This window comes from Hyla sarda, unplaced genomic scaffold, assembly GCF_029499605.1.
Source record: "Hyla sarda isolate aHylSar1 unplaced genomic scaffold, aHylSar1.hap1 scaffold_551, whole genome shotgun sequence".
Classification (NCBI taxonomy): domain Eukaryota; kingdom Metazoa; phylum Chordata; class Amphibia; order Anura; family Hylidae; genus Hyla; species Hyla sarda.
The window spans coordinates 31848-50865 of NW_026610563.1; the positions used below are offsets into that span (position 1 = coordinate 31848).

A 19018-nucleotide genomic window follows, 5' to 3' on the forward strand; every position below is an offset into this window, starting at 1 on the left:
CTTCATGGGCACTATCACTGCTTGCTGTCAGGGAGGCTGCCAGACAATTTTCCATGCACACTCTGGGCTGGGGGGCAGTCAACCACCAGTACACACAGCAGAACCTAAACCCATACCATTATTGCTAAGCAGCAAGACAGGGGCCCATTGCACTCCCACGGGGCCTTTTTAAATGCAATCCATAACCCGGATTTGCCAGGAACCCTTCTTACTCCTCCTACTTGCATGTGACACTGGGCTTAGGATCTGCATAGGAAACACACACACAAGCACACACCTACCTTTGTTGCCTGCAGATGCCTCCTTGGCTGTCCCCAAACGGTATCAAACCAACACCCACGGGAAGCTGTAAGCATAGAGGACATGCCTGCACCCCATTGGACTTACCTGTGTGGGTTAAACCCGGGTTATTTGACAACCTATGGCGGTGATGGTTCTGCTCAGGCAGAGCAGTGCTGATGCTCCTCATAAAGCTGTCGCTGCTGTGAAGGTTCTAGGTGACATCACAAATCCCTATGGTTACATACACAACAAAGCTGGGTTGTTGTTGTTTACACTCTGCAAGGCCTGTGGAAGTGAGTGACATCATAGCACTGTAGTTCTGAGGGTTCTAGATGGATGCAACAATCTCCTGTTGCTTCTATGAAGGCCATAATAGACGACATCACCAAACAGCTCCATAGTCACATACACAGCAAAGGAGAGATGTTGTTTACACCTAGTGATGTCAGTGGTATTGAGTGACATCACAGCACAGTGCTAAGGCTCCTGGGCCTGGACACAGCAGCGGCTGCAATATCTCAACGGAGAATACGTTTATATATATGTGTGTGTGTGCGCGTATATATATATATATATATATATATATATATATATATATATATATTTCTCCGCCGAAATCACTTTTAAACCCATTTCCACCTTTTTTTCCCTTCTCTTCCTCTTACTTTTTTTTCACGTTTTTTTACGTTTTTCTCCTTTTCGCCTCTTTTCTGGGCGTATTATTCTTCTTTTTCTTCTTTTTTTTCGTCTAATGCATACCCCATCAGTGCAGCAATGCTTATTCAATACCGCCAGCAGATGGAGACACTGGGGGATAATTTTCTAAGGATTTATACTGATTTTTCCTGTCTGAATTTGTCGCACAGAAAGTTGCAGGCCAAATATGTGTGACATTTCTGCGACTTTAGCTTCTAGAGCATTTTTACAACATTATACATAGGTGCTGAATACATAAAAAGCGACTGTTCAGCGACAGACAAGTCGCATCGGCTGAAAGTAGGCCAGAATGTCAGTCCATGTTGGAGCAGGTTTAGATACAGTCTAAAGTATAGATCTCAAAGTCTGTGCACAGAATTTAGCAAGGGCCTCGCACCTTCTGATGCATCAGGTAGGTGCACAATAGCATAGCCTAACCCTCTGTACTTTGGTCTATATTGATGCGGGACATAGACAGCCAGCTGATGACCAATCCATTAGTGCAATGGATGGCTGGAAGCATTTGTCTTTGCCTTTGCAATACCACAGAAGCAATGCATGGTCAATGTACAGCAATGACACACCTGTGTGAACAGCCAGGAGACCCCCCCCCCCCCCCCCATGTTATGTTACATAGTTACATAGTTAGTACGGTCGAAAAAAGACATATGTCCATCAAGTTCAACCAGGGAATTAAGGGGTAGGGGTGTGGCGCGATATTGGGGAAGGGATGAGATTTTATATTTCTTCATAAGCATTAATCTTATTTTGTCAATTAGGAACATTCAGCACCCACCCGCTATCAAGGCAGCTGCCTATCATGTCATGCCCTACCTGCACAGGTGTGCTGGCTACTCAAATGATCCAATTAGGGAGGCCATTTAGTCAGCAGCAGCAGAAGTCCTGTGCCTGGACGCTCCAACAGCGGCCAGACACAAGCAGAAGCAGAAGCAGCAGAAGCAGCAGCAGCACCACCTTTTGTTTTTTGGCTGCAGCAGCAGCAAGGCCCACAGGGCTGGCTAGCTGGCTAGCCAGCAAGCAGGTAGCAATGAAAGTAGGAATCTTTCTTTTTAACCCTGTAAGGGGGTGGTGCACTGTACCCGAAGATACTGCCATATCGGGTCAATGCATAGGGCGACGGAAGCAAGCTTCGAAATCGGCCCCCGTTCTCAAAAATCCATTTAATATATGGTCCCCAGATAGGGGACGTATCAGATATTAAACTGATAAGAACAGATACTACACTTGATCTTAGCCAAAAGGCCGAGAAGCGATAACCGTGAAAGGGGCGGGCCCAACAAGGTGCCCTTCATGGGCACTATCACTGCTTGCTGTCAGGGAGGCTGCCAGACAATTTTCCATGCACACTCTGGGCTGGGGGGCAGTCAACCACCAGTACACACAGCAGAACCTAAACCCATACCATTATTGCTAAGCAGCAAGACAGGGGCCCATTGCACTCCCACGGGGCCTTTTTAAATGCAATCCATAACCCGGATTTGCCAGGAACCCTTCTTACTCCTCCTACTTGCATGTGACACTGGGCTTAGGATCTGCATAGGAAACACACACACAAGCACACACCTACCTTTGTTGCCTGCAGATGCCTCCTTGGCTGTCCCCAAACGGTATCAAACCAACACCCACAGGAAGCTGTAAGCATAGAGGACATGCCTGCACCCCATTGGACTTACCTGTGTGGGTTAAACCCGGGTTATTTGACAACCTATGGCGGTGATGGTTCTGCTCAGGCAGAGCAGTGCTGATGCTCCTCATAAAGCTGTCGCTGCTGTGAAGGTTCTAGGTGACATCACAAATCCCTATGGTTACATACACAACAAAGCTGGGTTGTTGTTGTTTACACTCTGCAAGGCCTGTGGAAGTGAGTGACATCATAGCACTGTAGTTCTGAGGGTTCTAGATGGATGCAACAATCTCCTGTTGCTTCTATGAAGGCCATAATAGACGACATCACCAAACAGCTCCATAGTCACATACACAGCAAAGGAGAGATGTTGTTTACACCTAGTGATGTCAGTGGTATTGAGTGACATCACAGCACAGTGCTAAGGCTCCTGGGCCTGGACACAGCAGCGGCTGCAATATCTCAACGGAGAATACGTTTATATATATGTGTGTGTGTGCGCGTATATATATATATATATATATATATATATATTTCTCCGCCGAAATCACTTTTAAACCCATTTCCACCTTTTTTTCCCTTCTCTTCCTCTTACTTTTTTTTCACGTTTTTTTACGTTTTTCTCCTTTTCGCCTCTTTTCTGGGCGTATTATTCTTCTTTTTCTTCTTTTTTTTCGTCTAATGCATACCCCATCAGTGCAGCAATGCTTATTCAATACCGCCAGCAGATGGAGACACTGGGGGATAATTTTCTAAGGATTTATACTGATTTTTCCTGTCTGAATTTGTCGCACAGAAAGTTGCAGGCCAAATATGTGTGACATTTCTGCGACTTTAGCTTCTAGAGCATTTTTACAACATTATACATAGGTGCTGAATACATAAAAAGCGACTGTTCAGCGACAGACAAGTCGCATCGGCTGAAAGTAGGCCAGAATGTCAGTCCATGTTGGAGCAGGTTTAGATACAGTCTAAAGTATAGATCTCAAAGTCTGTGCACAGAATTTAGCAAGGGCCTCGCACCTTCTGATGCATCAGGTAGGTGCACAATAGCATAGCCTAACCCTCTGTACTTTGGTCTATATTGATGCGGGACATAGACAGCCAGCTGATGACCAATCCATTAGTGCAATGGATGGCTGGAAGCATTTGTCTTTGCCTTTGCAATACCACAGAAGCAATGCATGGTCAATGTACAGCAATGACACACCTGTGTGAACAGCCAGGAGACCCCCCCCCCCCCCCCCATGTTATGTTACATAGTTACATAGTTAGTACGGTCGAAAAAAGACATATGTCCATCAAGTTCAACCAGGGAATTAAGGGGTAGGGGTGTGGCGCGATATTGGGGAAGGGATGAGATTTTATATTTCTTCATAAGCATTAATCTTATTTTGTCAATTAGGAACATTCAGCACCCACCCGCTATCAAGGCAGCTGCCTATCATGTCATGCCCTACCTGCACAGGTGTGCTGGCTACTCAAATGATCCAATTAAGGAGGCCATTTAGTCAGCAGCAGCAGAAGTCCTGTGCCTGGACGCTCCAACAGCGGCCAGACACAAGCAGAAGCAGAAGCAGCAGAAGCAGCAGCAGCACCACCTTTTGTTTTTTGGCTGCAGCAGCAGCAAGGCCCACAGGGCTGGCTAGCTGGCTAGCCAGCAAGCAGGTAGCAATGAAAGTAGGAATCTTTCTTTTTAACCCTGTAAGGGGGTGGTGCACTGTACCCGAAGATACTGCCATATCGGGTCAATGCATAGGGCGACGGAAGCAAGCTTCGAAATCGGCCCCCGTTCTCAAAAATCCATTTAATATATGGTCCCCAGATAGGGGACGTATCAGATATTAAACTGATAAGAACAGATACTACACTTGATCTTAGCCAAAAGGCCGAGAAGCGATAACCGTGAAAGGGGCGGGCCCAACAAGGTGCCCTTCATGGGCACTATCACTGCTTGCTGTCAGGGAGGCTGCCAGACAATTTTCCATGCACACTCTGGGCTGGGGGGCAGTCAACCACCAGTACACACAGCAGAACCTAAACCCATACCATTATTGCTAAGCAGCAAGACAGGGGCCCATTGCACTCCCACGGGGCCTTTTTAAATGCAATCCATAACCCGGATTTGCCAGGAACCCTTCTTACTCCTCCTACTTGCATGTGACACTGGGCTTAGGATCTGCATAGGAAACACACACACAAGCACACACCTACCTTTGTTGCCTGCAGATGCCTCCTTGGCTGTCCCCAAACGGTATCAAACCAACACCCACGGGAAGCTGTAAGCATAGAGGACATGCCTGCACCCCATTGGACTTACCTGTGTGGGTTAAACCCGGGTTATTTGACAACCTATGGCGGTGATGGTTCTGCTCAGGCAGAGCAGTGCTGATGCTCCTCATAAAGCTGTCGCTGCTGTGAAGGTTCTAGGTGACATCACAAATCCCTATGGTTACATACACAACAAAGCTGGGTTGTTGTTGTTTACACTCTGCAAGGCCTGTGGAAGTGAGTGACATCATAGCACTGTAGTTCTGAGGGTTCTAGATGGATGCAACAATCTCCTGTTGCTTCTATGAAGGCCATAATAGACGACATCACCAAACAGCTCCATAGTCACATACACAGCAAAGGAGAGATGTTGTTTACACCTAGTGATGTCAGTGGTATTGAGTGACATCACAGCACAGTGCTAAGGCTCCTGGGCCTGGACACAGCAGCGGCTGCAATATCTCAACGGAGAATACGTTTATATATATGTGTGTGTGTGCGCGTATATATATATATATATATATATATATATATTTCTCCGCCGAAATCACTTTTAAACCCATTTCCACCTTTTTTTCCCTTCTCTTCCTCTTACTTTTTTTTCACGTTTTTTTACGTTTTTCTCCTTTTCGCCTCTTTTCTGGGCGTATTATTCTTCTTTTTCTTCTTTTTTTTCGTCTAATGCATACCCCATCAGTGCAGCAATGCTTATTCAATACCGCCAGCAGATGGAGACACTGGCGGATAATTTTCTAAGGATTTATACTGATTTTTCCTGTCTGAATTTGTCGCACAGAAAGTTGCAGGCCAAATATGTGTGACATTTCTGCGACTTTAGCTTCTAGAGCATTTTTACAACATTATACATAGGTGCTGAATACATAAAAAGCGACTGTTCAGCGACAGACAAGTCGCATCGGCTGAAAGTAGGCCAGAATGTCAGTCCATGTTGGAGCAGGTTTAGATACAGTCTAAAGTATAGATCTCAAAGTCTGTGCACAGAATTTAGCAAGGGCCTCGCACCTTCTGATGCATCAGGTAGGTGCACAATAGCATAGCCTAACCCTCTGTACTTTGGTCTATATTGATGCGGGACATAGACAGCCAGCTGATGACCAATCCATTAGTGCAATGGATGGCTGGAAGCATTTGTCTTTGCCTTTGCAATACCACAGAAGCAATGCATGGTCAATGTACAGCAATGACACACCTGTGTGAACAGCCAGGAGACCCCCCCCCCCCCCCCCATGTTATGTTACATAGTTACATAGTTAGTACGGTCGAAAAAAGACATATGTCCATCAAGTTCAACCAGGGAATTAAGGGGTAGGGGTGTGGCGCGATATTGGGGAAGGGATGAGATTTTATATTTCTTCATAAGCATTAATCTTATTTTGTCAATTAGGAACATTCAGCACCCACCCGCTATCAAGGCAGCTGCCTATCATGTCATGCCCTACCTGCACAGGTGTGCTGGCTACTCAAATGATCCAATTAAGGAGGCCATTTAGTCAGCAGCAGCAGAAGTCCTGTGCCTGGACGCTCCAACAGCGGCCAGACACAAGCAGAAGCAGAAGCAGCAGAAGCAGCAGCAGCACCACCTTTTGTTTTTTGGCTGCAGCAGCAGCAAGGCCCACAGGGCTGGCTAGCTGGCTAGCCAGCAAGCAGGTAGCAATGAAAGTAGGAATCTTTCTTTTTAACCCTGTAAGGGGGTGGTGCACTGTACCCGAAGATACTGCCATATCGGGTCAATGCATAGGGCGACGGAAGCAAGCTTCGAAATCGGCCCCCGTTCTCAAAAATCCATTTAATATATGGTCCCCAGATAGGGGACGTATCAGATATTAAACTGATAAGAACAGATTTTTTTTTTTTTTTTTTTTTTTAAACCCTCAGATAAGGGATGAAAGTACTCAAAACAATACTTTCAAAACTGGCATTACAAACTTTCTGTAACACACAACCCTCTCATCATCGGGAACTTTATTTATAATCAAAAACAGACAAAATTACAAGTACATGAAAAACATCAAGATAAATCAACAGAATGAATCCATTTTTTCGTTTTCCAAATACCCTCCGCATCAATCCCACCCCTCCTAGCATCCCACAAATAACACAAATAAAGCTTTCCTAACACCATCCTCACACTATTATTTACACTTATTTCCTTTCTCAAAAACAAATAAACATTCCGAACATCCCATAAGACTTCTTTAATACACGACAACAATAACCACAACACTCTTTCATTCTGACCACCACTCACACATAATCCAAACATCATCATTTCATAATACAAAAATTCCACACCTGTTAATTCCTTGCACAAAGGCCCAAGTTTTCTCACAACCTCACGAGCATACTTACAATTCCAAAAAAGATGAATAACACTTTCAAAACCATTACAATTCTCCCTAGGACACACATCACATCTCACCAAACCCCTTGCTTTCTGAAACTCTCTCACTGGCAACACCCCATGCAAACTTTGCCATACAATCTCCTTTTGCTTATTAGACATACCATCCATCCTCACTTTCTTCCAAACTTTTTCCACATCCGCTCCTCTCACAGAATTAATATTACATACAACCTCTTTACTCTCAATCATTTTCATCAACAAACGTTTATTCTTCAAAACACTCACCTCTTCTTCTATCAACTCAAATTTCTCCAAAAACCTCACAACCCACTCATACCATTTAGGAACCTCAAAAGCAATAGGCCTATTCAAATCCCTCTCACACCACTTCAACCTGACAAAAAATCTACCAGCCAGAAATCTTGTCATACAGGACACCTTTCTATCACTCCCAATAATAGCTAAAATAAAAACTAAAATATTCACTCCAAAGTACACCTCCAAATTTGGAAAACTCATACCACCCTTCTTCCAATTTTTCACCACTATTTCTCTCCTCAACCTCTCAACTTTAGAACCCCAAAAAAAGACAAACAGAACCCTGTTCAAGCTCCTCAAACCCATATAATGGGGAGGAAAAATCATAGCAACATACAGAAAAATTGGTAACACAACACTTTTAATAACTACAATCTTCCCAATGAAGGAAAGACTTCTCAAACTCCAATAATTTAGACGCAACTCCACCTTCTTTTTCGCCTCCTCCCAACTCTCTTTCCCATCCAAATCGTCACTAAACTTAATCCCCAACACTTTAATAGACCCCTCCACAACATTCACCCCAACATCTCTACTTAATCTACTCTCACCAAAACACTTACATTCACTCTTTAACCAATTAACCTTAAAAGCAGATGCACCACAAAAAATAGACACTAAAAGTTTCACCCTCCTCACAGCGGACTCAGAATCACACAGGACACATACATCATCCATATAAGCATTAACTTTAAACTCCCTTCCATCACTACCAGGAATGCGTACACCTCTCACTATCTTATCCCTCCTAATCATACATACCAGAGGCTCAATAGCACATATAAATGCCACTGGTGATAAAGGACACCCCTGCCTAACCCCTGAGAACACATTCACTCTTCTCCCCACACATCCATTAACAAGCATCCTACTATATATTTTGTCATACAAACTCCTAACTCTCCACACAAAGTCACTCGGAAAACCCATACGCAACAACACCCTGAACAAGAAACTATGAGACAGCCTATCATACGCTTTTTCAAAATCTAATGACAACAAACACACATCTTGCTTCCTACTCTTACAATCCCACAAACAATCTCTCAACAAACACAAACTCTCCTGTATACGACGTCCAGGCACAGCACAAAACTGATCATCACCCACCACGCTTTCAACAACATCTCTCATCCGATTGGCAATAATTTTCGCATAGATCTTATAATCACAATTAAGTAATGTAATTGGACGCCAATTCTTTAAACTTTTTAAATCCCCTTTTTTCGGAATCAGCACAACCACACCCCCACGCATACTCTCCGCAACCTCCATATTCTCCCACATAAACTGACACACTTCAACTACATCCTTCCCCACCACATTCCATAACAACCGATAAAATTCCACAGGCAAACCATCCTCACCTGGAGTCTTATTTGCTGACATTTTCTGCACTACATCCCAAACTTCCTCACTTGATATACCACGCATAACAAAAGCCTGCTCAGCCTCTCCAAGTTTCCTTTCCAACACACTCAATACCTCATTCTCCAAATTCTCATCCCTCCACTTCTCTCCATACAATTCTTCATAAAAAACTGCAACTTCCTCACTCACACCATCACCAGACACAACACTACCATCCTCTTTCACAATCACATCAATAACCGGCTTTTTTGAAAAAACTTTTTTGAAAAAATAACGTGAACATTTTTCATCATGTTCCCTCTTATCTAATTTAGCTCTATACATAATACTCCTCCCTTTCTCCAACACAAACTCATTAATGTCCCTTTTAACACTCACAATTTCATTCTGAACATCCACACCACAGTCTCTCAATCTATACAAAAAGGATAGACGGGCATTTAACTTAACATATTGTTCCCTCTTAATAGCAGCAATTTTATAACCAAAAGACCTAAAAAAGGATTTTGTTTTCTTTTTAACCCATTCCCACCACAAAATAATGTTATCAAACTCACTTTTCCTTTCACGCCATTTTTTATATATGCATTCATACTGGTCTCTCACATCCACACTATCTAAATGTTTAATATTCATCTTCCACAAACCTCTCCCATACACAGCATTCTGACCCACATCAATCTCACACAGCAAAGACTCATGGTCCGAATAACAAACAGACCTCTGTCTGTAACTTAATGCATTAACATTCTCAGACAAAAAACAATAATCTAACTTAGAGTGAACATTCCCCCTATCTGCATGATAAGTGCATAAATTAGGACTAACTTTGCATAAATCCTGAATATCTTTAAACCTAAAATCTGAAACTAACTCAAATAATTTTCTTCCTGATATATCAAATGCTTTCTTACATAAGTCCACATTCATATCTCCAACTAAAATAATAGGTATTTTACCTTGAACATAAAATTTTAATTTCTCAAACAAATTTTTTCTTTCATTTTTGCATGCAGAAGCATACACATTTATAACACGAAACATAATACCTTTATAACATAAATTAACAGAAATACACCTACCAGGCTCAATAACTAAATAACTTTCAACAGAAATTTCAGGTGATTTAATTAAAACACCCACACCATCATTCTTATTCACTGAACTCCCAGACCACACACACCGACCATACACCCATTCATCCTGACTTACTGCGAACTCAATACCACATTCCTGCAAACAGAAAATTGAAGCATTCTCTTGTGCTAAAAAACTTAAAATAGCAGCTCTCCTAGCCTTATTTTTAAATACTCTCACATTTTGAGAACAAATAATAATGCTCATAACTATATACAAACACAAAGCAGGTATAACATAACCATTAGAAAATAGGTGATTCACTACCTGATATCATTTGCATATCAAGTCCCGGCAAACCTATTGAGAACACATAGTAAAACACAAAGCAGGTATAACAAAGTCATTAGAAAACAGGTGCTTCACCACCTGATAACATTTCATATCAAGTCCCGGCATATCTATTCACCACTTTCAGCAGTCTCCATAATGTCCGTTTCCAGCACTTCAAATGTGTTCCTGGTTTCTGGCGCCAAATTCGTACTCTCCTCACCACGTCTTTTTTTGGCGGACTTCCCACCATGCACCAGCTTGAAGCCATCATTATTTTCATCCTGGACATTATGTTTCCCACCACCCTCCCTGTTACACAAACTAGTCTCTCCAGAGGACTGAAACTCCTCTATGTTAGCAGGATCAGAGGGATGAACAGATTCAGCTGTGTGAACAGGGCTCTGCACTCCCTCAATCACCTCCTCCAGCTTCCTAAAGGCATCAGCCACCGCAACTTGTACATCCACAGGTTTCTGAGGAATAACTTTCAGTTTTTGAGGGGCCAACTTCCTCACAATTTCCTCCCCTCTTGCAGCACTTGCATAGCTTGGTCTTTTTGTACCAGGACAGTCTTTATAAACATGCCCTTCCTCACGGCACAGGTCACATTTTTTTGTGTTGGGGCAACTCCCCGCATGGTGACCAGTACCATTACAGTTCCGGCACACCTGTCCCTTAAGGCAGCTCTCTTTCACGTGGCCAAAAGAAAAACAATTGCGGCAATAATAAGGCTGTCCAGCATAGGATAAATATCCCCTATGTCCAGCAACTGAAAAACTAGCTGGGGGATGTTTAAAGCCACCAACACAACTGGGATCCACTTTCAGTTTCACAACAAATTTATATTTGCAATTAAAGATTCCCAGTACATTGGTCTGTTTTTCACCTCCACGCACAGAGTCACAATATTGGCGCAGAAAACTTTCAATTATAGCCACATCCGTGAAAGGGTTATAAACATGCACAAGGACAGTTTTTTCTTGAAACCCAAACAAAGGAGTAATCTTCACTCCCTCCATCATGGGGTCCTTGCTGAAATTTCTCAAACGTTCATAAACATCAAGGCACCTACCTTCCTGCTCAAAGGTGACCTCATAAGAACCCTTGCGAGGAGCCTCATTAACGCTGAATATTTCTGACTTGTCCACTCCAAGCTTCAGCATGATGATGTCCCGAACCAGGTAAACAACATTGTTCTTCACAGCACTTCCGGGATCCACCTCCAAACGAATGGTATTCTTCAGACCAGCCATCTCTCCAGGCAGAACTGTCGGCACGAAACCACAGAAAGAGAATCCCTTCCAGCAAACTGGGTAAACCCAGAGATCGCACCCTCAGGCGAGACCAAGGCAACTGCACTTGATCTTAGCCAAAAGGCAGAGAAGCGATAACCGTGAAAGGGGCGGGCCCAACAAGGTGCCCTTCATGGGCACTATCACTGCTTGCTGTCAGGGAGGCTGCCAGACAATTTTCCATGCACACTCTGGGCTGGGGGGCAGTCAACCACCAGTACACACAGCAGAACCTAAACCCATACCATTATTGCTAAGCAGCAAGACAGGGGCCCATTGCACTCCCACGGGGCCTTTTTAAATGCAATCCATAACCCGGATTTGCCAGGAACCCTTCTTACTCCTCCTACTTGCATGTGACACTGGGCTTAGGATCTGCATAGGAAACACACACACAAGCACACACCTACCTTTGTTGCCTGCAGATGCCTCCTTGGCTGTCCCCAAACGGTATCAAACCAACACCCACGGGAAGCTGTAAGCATAGAGGACATGCCTGCACCCCATTGGACTTACCTGTGTGGGTTAAACCCGGGTTATTTGACAACCTATGGCGGTGATGGTTCTGCTCAGGCAGAGCAGTGCTGATGCTCCTCATAAAGCTGTCGCTGCTGTGAAGGTTCTAGGTGACATCACAAATCCCTATGGTTACATACACAACAAAGCTGGGTTGTTGTTTTTTACACTCTGCAAGGCCTGTGGAAGTGAGTGACATCATAGCACTGTAGTTCTGAGGGTTCTAGATGGATGCAACAATCTCCTGTTGCTTCTATGAAGGCCATAATAGACGACATCACCAAACAGCTCCATAGTCACATACACAGCAAAGGAGAGATGTTGTTTACACCTAGTGATGTCAGTGGTATTGAGTGACATCACAGCACAGTGCTAAGGCTCCTGGGCCTGGACACAGCAGCGGCTGCAATATCTCAACGGAGAATACGTTTATATATATGTGTGTGTGTGCGCGTATATATATATATATATATATATATATATATATATATATATATATATTTCTCCGCCGAAATCACTTTTAAACCCATTTCCACCTTTTTTTCCCTTCTCTTCCTCTTACTTTTTTTTCACGTTTTTTTACGTTTTTCTCCTTTTCGCCTCTTTTCTGGGCGTATTATTCTTCTTTTTCTTCTTTTTTTTCGTCTAATGCATACCCCATCAGTGCAGCAATGCTTATTCAATACCGCCAGCAGATGGAGACACTGGGGGATAATTTTCTAAGGATTTATACTGATTTTTCCTGTCTGAATTTGTCGCACAGAAAGTTGCAGGCCAAATATGTGTGACATTTCTGCGACTTTAGCTTCTAGAGCATTTTTACAACATTATACATAGGTGCTGAATACATAAAAAGCGACTGTTCAGCGACAGACAAGTCGCATCGGCTGAAAGTAGGCCAGAATGTCAGTCCATGTTGGAGCAGGTTTAGATACAGTCTAAAGTATAGATCTCAAAGTCTGTGCACAGAATTTAGCAAGAGCCTCGCACCTTCTGATGCATCAGGTAGGTGCACAATAGCATAGCCTAACCCTCTGTACTTTGGTCTATATTGATGCGGGACATAGACAGCCAGCTGATGACCAATCCATTAGTGCAATGGATGGCTGGAAGCATTTGTCTTTGCCTTTGCAATACCACAGAAGCAATGCATGGTCAATGTACAGCAATGACACACCTGTGTGAACAGCCAGGAGACCCCCCCCCCCCCCCCATGTTATGTTACATAGTTACATAGTTAGTACGGTCGAAAAAAGACATATGTCCATCAAGTTCAACCAGGGAATTAAGGGGTAGGGGTGTGGCGCGATATTGGGGAAGGGATGAGATTTTATATTTCTTCATAAGCATTAATCTTATTTTGTCAATTAGGAACATTCAGCACCCACCCGCTATCAAGGCAGCTGCCTATCATGTCATGCCCTACCTGCACAGGTGTGCTGGCTACTCAAATGATCCAATTAAGGAGGCCATTTAGTCAGCAGCAGCAGAAGTCCTGTGCCTGGACGCTCCAACAGCGGCCAGACACAAGCAGAAGCAGAAGCAGCAGAAGCAGCAGCAGCACCACCTTTTGTTTTTTGGCTGCTGCAGCAGCAGCAAGGCCCACAGGGCTGGCTAGCTGGCTAGCCAGCAAGCAGGTAGCAATGAAAGTAGGAATCTTTCTTTTTAACCCTGTAAGGGGGTGGTGCACTGTACCCGAAGATACTGCCATATCGGGTCAATGCATAGGGCGACGGAAGCAAGCTTCGAAATCGGCCCCCGTTCTCAAAAATCCATTTAATATATGGTCCCCAGATAGGGGACGTATCAGATATTAAACTGATAAGAACAGATACTACACTTGATCTTAGCCAAAAGGCCGAGAAGCGATAACCGTGAAAGGGGCGGGCCCAACAAGGTGCCCTTCATGGGCACTATCACTGCTTGCTGTCAGGGAGGCTGCCAGACAATTTTCCATGCACACTCTGGGCTGGGGGGCAGTCAACCACCAGTACACACAGCAGAACCTAAACCCATACCATTATTGCTAAGCAGCAAGACAGGGGCCCATTGCACTCCCACGGGGCCTTTTTAAATGCAATCCATAACCCGGATTTGCCAGGAACCCTTCTTACTCCTCCTACTTGCATGTGACACTGGGCTTAGGATCTGCATAGGAAACACACACACAAGCACACACCTACCTTTGTTGCCTGCAGATGCCTCCTTGGCTGTCCCCAAACGGTATCAAACCAACACCCACGGGAAGCTGTAAGCATAGAGGACATGCCTGCACCCCATTGGACTTACCTGTGTGGGTTAAACCCGGGTTATTTGACAACCTATGGCGGTGATGGTTCTGCTCAGGCAGAGCAGTGCTGATGCTCCTCATAAAGCTGTCGCTGCTGTGAAGGTTCTAGGTGACATCACAAATCCCTATGGTTACATACACAACAAAGCTGGGTTGTTGTTGTTTACACTCTGCAAGGCCTGTGGAAGTGAGTGACATCATAGCACTGTAGTTCTGAGGGTTCTAGATGGATGCAACAATCTCCTGTTGCTTCTATGAAGGCCATAATAGACGACATCACCAAACAGCTCCATAGTCACATACACAGCAAAGGAGAGATGTTGTTTACACCTAGTGATGTCAGTGGTATTGAGTGACATCACAGCACAGTGCTAAGGCTCCTGGGCCTGGACACAGCAGCGGCTGCAATATCTCAACGGAGAATACGTTTATATATATGTGTGTGTGTGCGCGTATATATATATATATATATATATATATATATATATATATATATATATATTTCTCCGCCGAAATCCCTTTTAAACCCATTTCCACCTTTTTTTCCCTTCTCTTCCTCTTACTTTTTTTTCACGTTTTTTTACGTTTTTCTCCTTTTCGCCTCTTTTCTGGGCGTATTATTCTTCTTTTTCTTCTTTTTTTTCGTCTAATGCATACCCCATCAGTGCAGCAATGCTTATTCAATACCGCCAGCAGATGGAGACACTGGGGGATAATTTTCTAAGGATTTATACTGATTTTTCCTGTCTGAATTTGTCGCACAGAAAGTTGCAGGCCAAATATGTGTGACATTTCTGCGACTTTAGCTTCTAGAGCATTTTTACAACATTATACATAGGTGCTGAATACATAAAAAGCGACTGTTCAGCGACAGACAAGTCGCATCGGCTGAAAGTAGGCCAGAATGTCAGTCCATGTTGGAGCAGGTTTAGATACAGTCTAAAGTATAGATCTCAAAGTCTGTGCACAGAATTTAGCAAGGGCCTCGCACCTTCTGATGCATCAGGTAGGTGCACAATAGCATAGCCTAACCCTCTGTACTTTGGTCTATATTGATGCGGGACATAGACAGCCAGCTGATGACCAATCCATTAGTGCAATGGATGGCTGGAAGCATTTGTCTTTGCCTTTGCAATACCACAGAAGCAATGCATGGTCAATGTACAGCAATGACACACCTGTGTGAACAGCCAGGAGACCCCCCCCATGTTATGTTACATAGTTACATAGTTAGTACGGTCGAAAAAAGACATATGTCCATCAAGTTCAACCAGGGAATTAAGGGGTAGGGGTGTGGCGCGATATTGGGGAAGGGATGAGATTTTATATTTCTTCATAAGCATTAATCTTATTTTGTCAATTAGGAACATTCAGCACCCACCCGCTATCAAGGCAGCTGCCTATCATGTCATGCCCTACCTGCACAGGTGTGCTGGCTACTCAAATGATCCAATTAAGGAGGCCATTTAGTCAGCAGCAGCAGAAGTCCTGTGCCTGGACGCTCCAACAGCGGCCAGACACAAGCAGAAGCAGAAGCAGCAGAAGCAGCAGCAGCACCACCTTTTGTTTTTTGGCTGCAGCAGCAGCAAGGCCCACAGGGCTGGCTAGCTGGCTAGCCAGCAAGCAGGTAGCAATGAAAGTAGGAATCTTTCTTTTTAACCCTGTAAGGGGGTGGTGCACTGTACCCGAAGATACTGCCATATCGGGTCAATGCATAGGGCGACGGAAGCAAGCTTCGAAATCGGCCCCCGTTCTCAAAAATCCATTTAATATATGGTCCCCAGATAGGGGACGTATCAGATATTAAACTGATAAGAACAGATACTACACTTGATCTTAGCCAAAAGGCCGAGAAGCGATAACCGTGAAAGGGGCGGGCCCAACAAGGTGCCCTTCATGGGCACTATCACTGCTTGCTGTCAGGGAGGCTGCCAGACAATTTTCCATGCACACTCTGGGCTGGGGGGCAGTCAACCACCAGTACACACAGCAGAACCTAAACCCATACCATTATTGCTAAGCAGCAAGACAGGGGCCCATTGCACTCCCACGGGGCCTTTTTAAATGCAATCCATAACCCGGATTTGCCAGGAACCCTTCTTACTCCTCCTACTTGCATGTGACACTGGGCTTAGGATCTGCATAGGAAACACACACACAAGCACACACCTACCTTTGTTGCCTGCAGATGCCTCCTTGGCTGTCCCCAAACGGTATCAAACCAACACCCACGGGAAGCTGTAAGCATAGAGGACATGCCTGCACCCCATTGGACTTACCTGTGTGGGTTAAACCCGGGTTATTTGACAACCTATGGCGGTGATGGTTCTGCTCAGGCAGAGCAGTGCTGATGCTCCTCATAAAGCTGTCGCTGCTGTGAAGGTTCTAGGTGACATCACAAATCCCTATGGTTACATACACAACAAAGCTGGGTTGTTGTTGTTTACACTCTGCAAGGCCTGTGGAAGTGAGTGACATCATAGCACTGTAGTTCTGAGGGTTCTAGATGGATGCAACAATCTCCTGTTGCTTCTATGAAGGCCATAATAGACGACATCACCAAACAGCTCCATAGTCACATACACAGCAAAGGAGAGATGTTGTTTACACCTAGTGATGTCAGTGGTATTGAGTGACATCACAGCACAGTGCTAAGGCTCCTGGGCCTGGACACAGCAGCGGCTGCAATATCTCAACGGAGAATACGTTTATATATATGTGTGTGTGTGCGCGTATATATATATATATATATATATATATATATATATATATATATATATATATTTCTCCGCCGAAATCACTTTTAAACCCATTTCCACCTTTTTTTCCCTTCTCTTCCTCTTACTTTTTTTTCACGTTTTTTTACGTTTTTCTCCTTTTCGCCTCTTTTCTGGGCGTATTATTCTTCTTTTTCTTCTTTTTTTTCGTCTAATGCATACCCCATCAGTGCAGCAATGCTTATTCAATACCGCCAGCAGATGGGGACACTGGGGGATAATTTTCTAAGGATTTATACTGATTTTTCCTGTCTGAATTTGTCGCACAGAAAGTTGCAGGCCAAATATGTGGGACATTTCTGCGACTTTAGCTTCTAGAGCATTTTTACAACATTATACATAGGTGCTGAATACATAAAAAGCGACTGTTCAGCGACAGACAAGTCGCATCGGCTGAAAGTAGGCCAGAATGTCAGTCCATGTTGGAGCAGGTTTAGATACAGTCTAAAGTATAGATCTCAAAGTCTGTGCACAGAATTTAGCAAGGGCCTCGCACCTTCTGATGCATCAGGTAGGTGCACAATAGCATAGCCTAACCCTCTGTACTTTGGTCTATATTGATGCGGGACATAGACAGCCAGCTGATGACCAATCCATTAGTGCAATGGATGGCTGGAAGCATTTGTCTTTGCCTTTGCAATACCACAGAAGCAATGCATGGTCAATGTACAGCAATGACACACCTGTGTGAACAGCCAGGAGACCCCCCCCCCCCCCCCATGTTATGTTACATAGTTACATAGTTAGTACGGTCGAAAAAAGACATATGTCCATCAAGTTCAACCAGGGAATTAAGGGGTAGGGGTGTGGCGCGATATTGGGGAAGGGATGAGATTTTATATTTCTTCATAAGCATTAATCTTATTTTGTCAATTAGGAACATTCAGCACCCACCCGCTATCAAGGCAGCTGCCTATCATGTCATGCCCTACCTGCACAGGTGTGCTGGCTACTCAAATGATCCAATTAAGGAGGCCATTTAGTCAGCAGCAGCAGAAGTCCTGTGCCTGGACGCTCCAACAGCGGCCAGACACAAGCAGAAGCAGAAGCAGCAGAAGCAGCAGCAGCACCACCTTTTGTTTTTTGGCTGCAGCAGCAGCAAGGCCCACAGGGCTGGCTAGCTGGCTAGCCAGCAAGCAGGTAGCAATGAAAGTAGGAATCTTTCTTTTTAACCCTGTAAGGGGGTGGTGCACTGTACCCGAAGATACTGCCATATCGGGTCAATGCATAGGGCGACGGAAGCAAGCTTCGAAATCGGCCCCCGTTCTCAAAAATCCATTTAATATATGGTCCCCAGATAGGGGACGTATCAGATATTAAACTGATAAGAACAGATTTTTTTTTTTTTTTTTTTTTTTTTTTATTGAAAAGGAAATATACAATACATAACCAAGTAAATCATTCAAAAAATTACATATTCATCTGAAAACACATGAATAACACATATTTGACATATACAATATATACAGGAAGCATGTCTTTACATGTACATATAACAAAAAGCTTTCCCTTCATGACTTTCCCTCAGAAAAAATAAATTGCAGCGGATTCTGTCCCTCCAACTGTCCCTTCATATCAGGATATAATCTGTAAGAAAAGAAAAAGAAAGACAAATAAGAATACACTCATAACCAGTGCTTCCATTTTTTGTGTTTCCAGATCCCCTCTGCATCATCAGAACCATAGTTTTTCCTATCACATAATACGTAAAGGTAAATTTTACCACGGATCATGCCCAGACATTCCTTCACACTTACTTCAGTTTGATTGAAAATCCTAATATTC

The 19018-nt window shown here is 43.9% G+C and overlaps 6 non-coding genes across 6 annotated transcripts; all 6 read right to left on the reverse strand.

Annotated features, from left to right (window-relative positions):
* Window positions 1-2062: 2062 nt before the first annotated feature.
* LOC130339711 (U2 spliceosomal RNA) lies at window positions 2063-2253 on the reverse strand. The gene has a single exon (XR_008880014.1). It is a non-coding gene; the product is annotated as a U2 spliceosomal RNA (small nuclear RNA).
* Window positions 2254-4333: 2080 nt separating this feature from the next.
* On the reverse strand, window positions 4334-4524 carry LOC130339719 (U2 spliceosomal RNA). The gene has a single exon (XR_008880015.1). It is a non-coding gene; the product is annotated as a U2 spliceosomal RNA (small nuclear RNA).
* A 2080-nt stretch (window positions 4525-6604) lies between these two features.
* On the reverse strand, window positions 6605-6799 carry LOC130339704 (U2 spliceosomal RNA). The gene has a single exon (XR_008880010.1). It is a non-coding gene; the product is annotated as a U2 spliceosomal RNA (small nuclear RNA).
* Window positions 6800-13845: 7046 nt separating this feature from the next.
* LOC130339720 (U2 spliceosomal RNA) lies at window positions 13846-14036 on the reverse strand. The gene has a single exon (XR_008880016.1). It is a non-coding gene; the product is annotated as a U2 spliceosomal RNA (small nuclear RNA).
* Window positions 14037-16125: 2089 nt separating this feature from the next.
* LOC130339721 (U2 spliceosomal RNA) lies at window positions 16126-16316 on the reverse strand. Its single transcript, XR_008880017.1, has one exon. It is a non-coding gene; the product is annotated as a U2 spliceosomal RNA (small nuclear RNA).
* Window positions 16317-18415: 2099 nt separating this feature from the next.
* On the reverse strand, window positions 18416-18608 carry LOC130339702 (U2 spliceosomal RNA). Its single transcript, XR_008880008.1, has one exon. It is a non-coding gene; the product is annotated as a U2 spliceosomal RNA (small nuclear RNA).
* Between the last annotated feature and the right edge of the window lie 410 nt (window positions 18609-19018).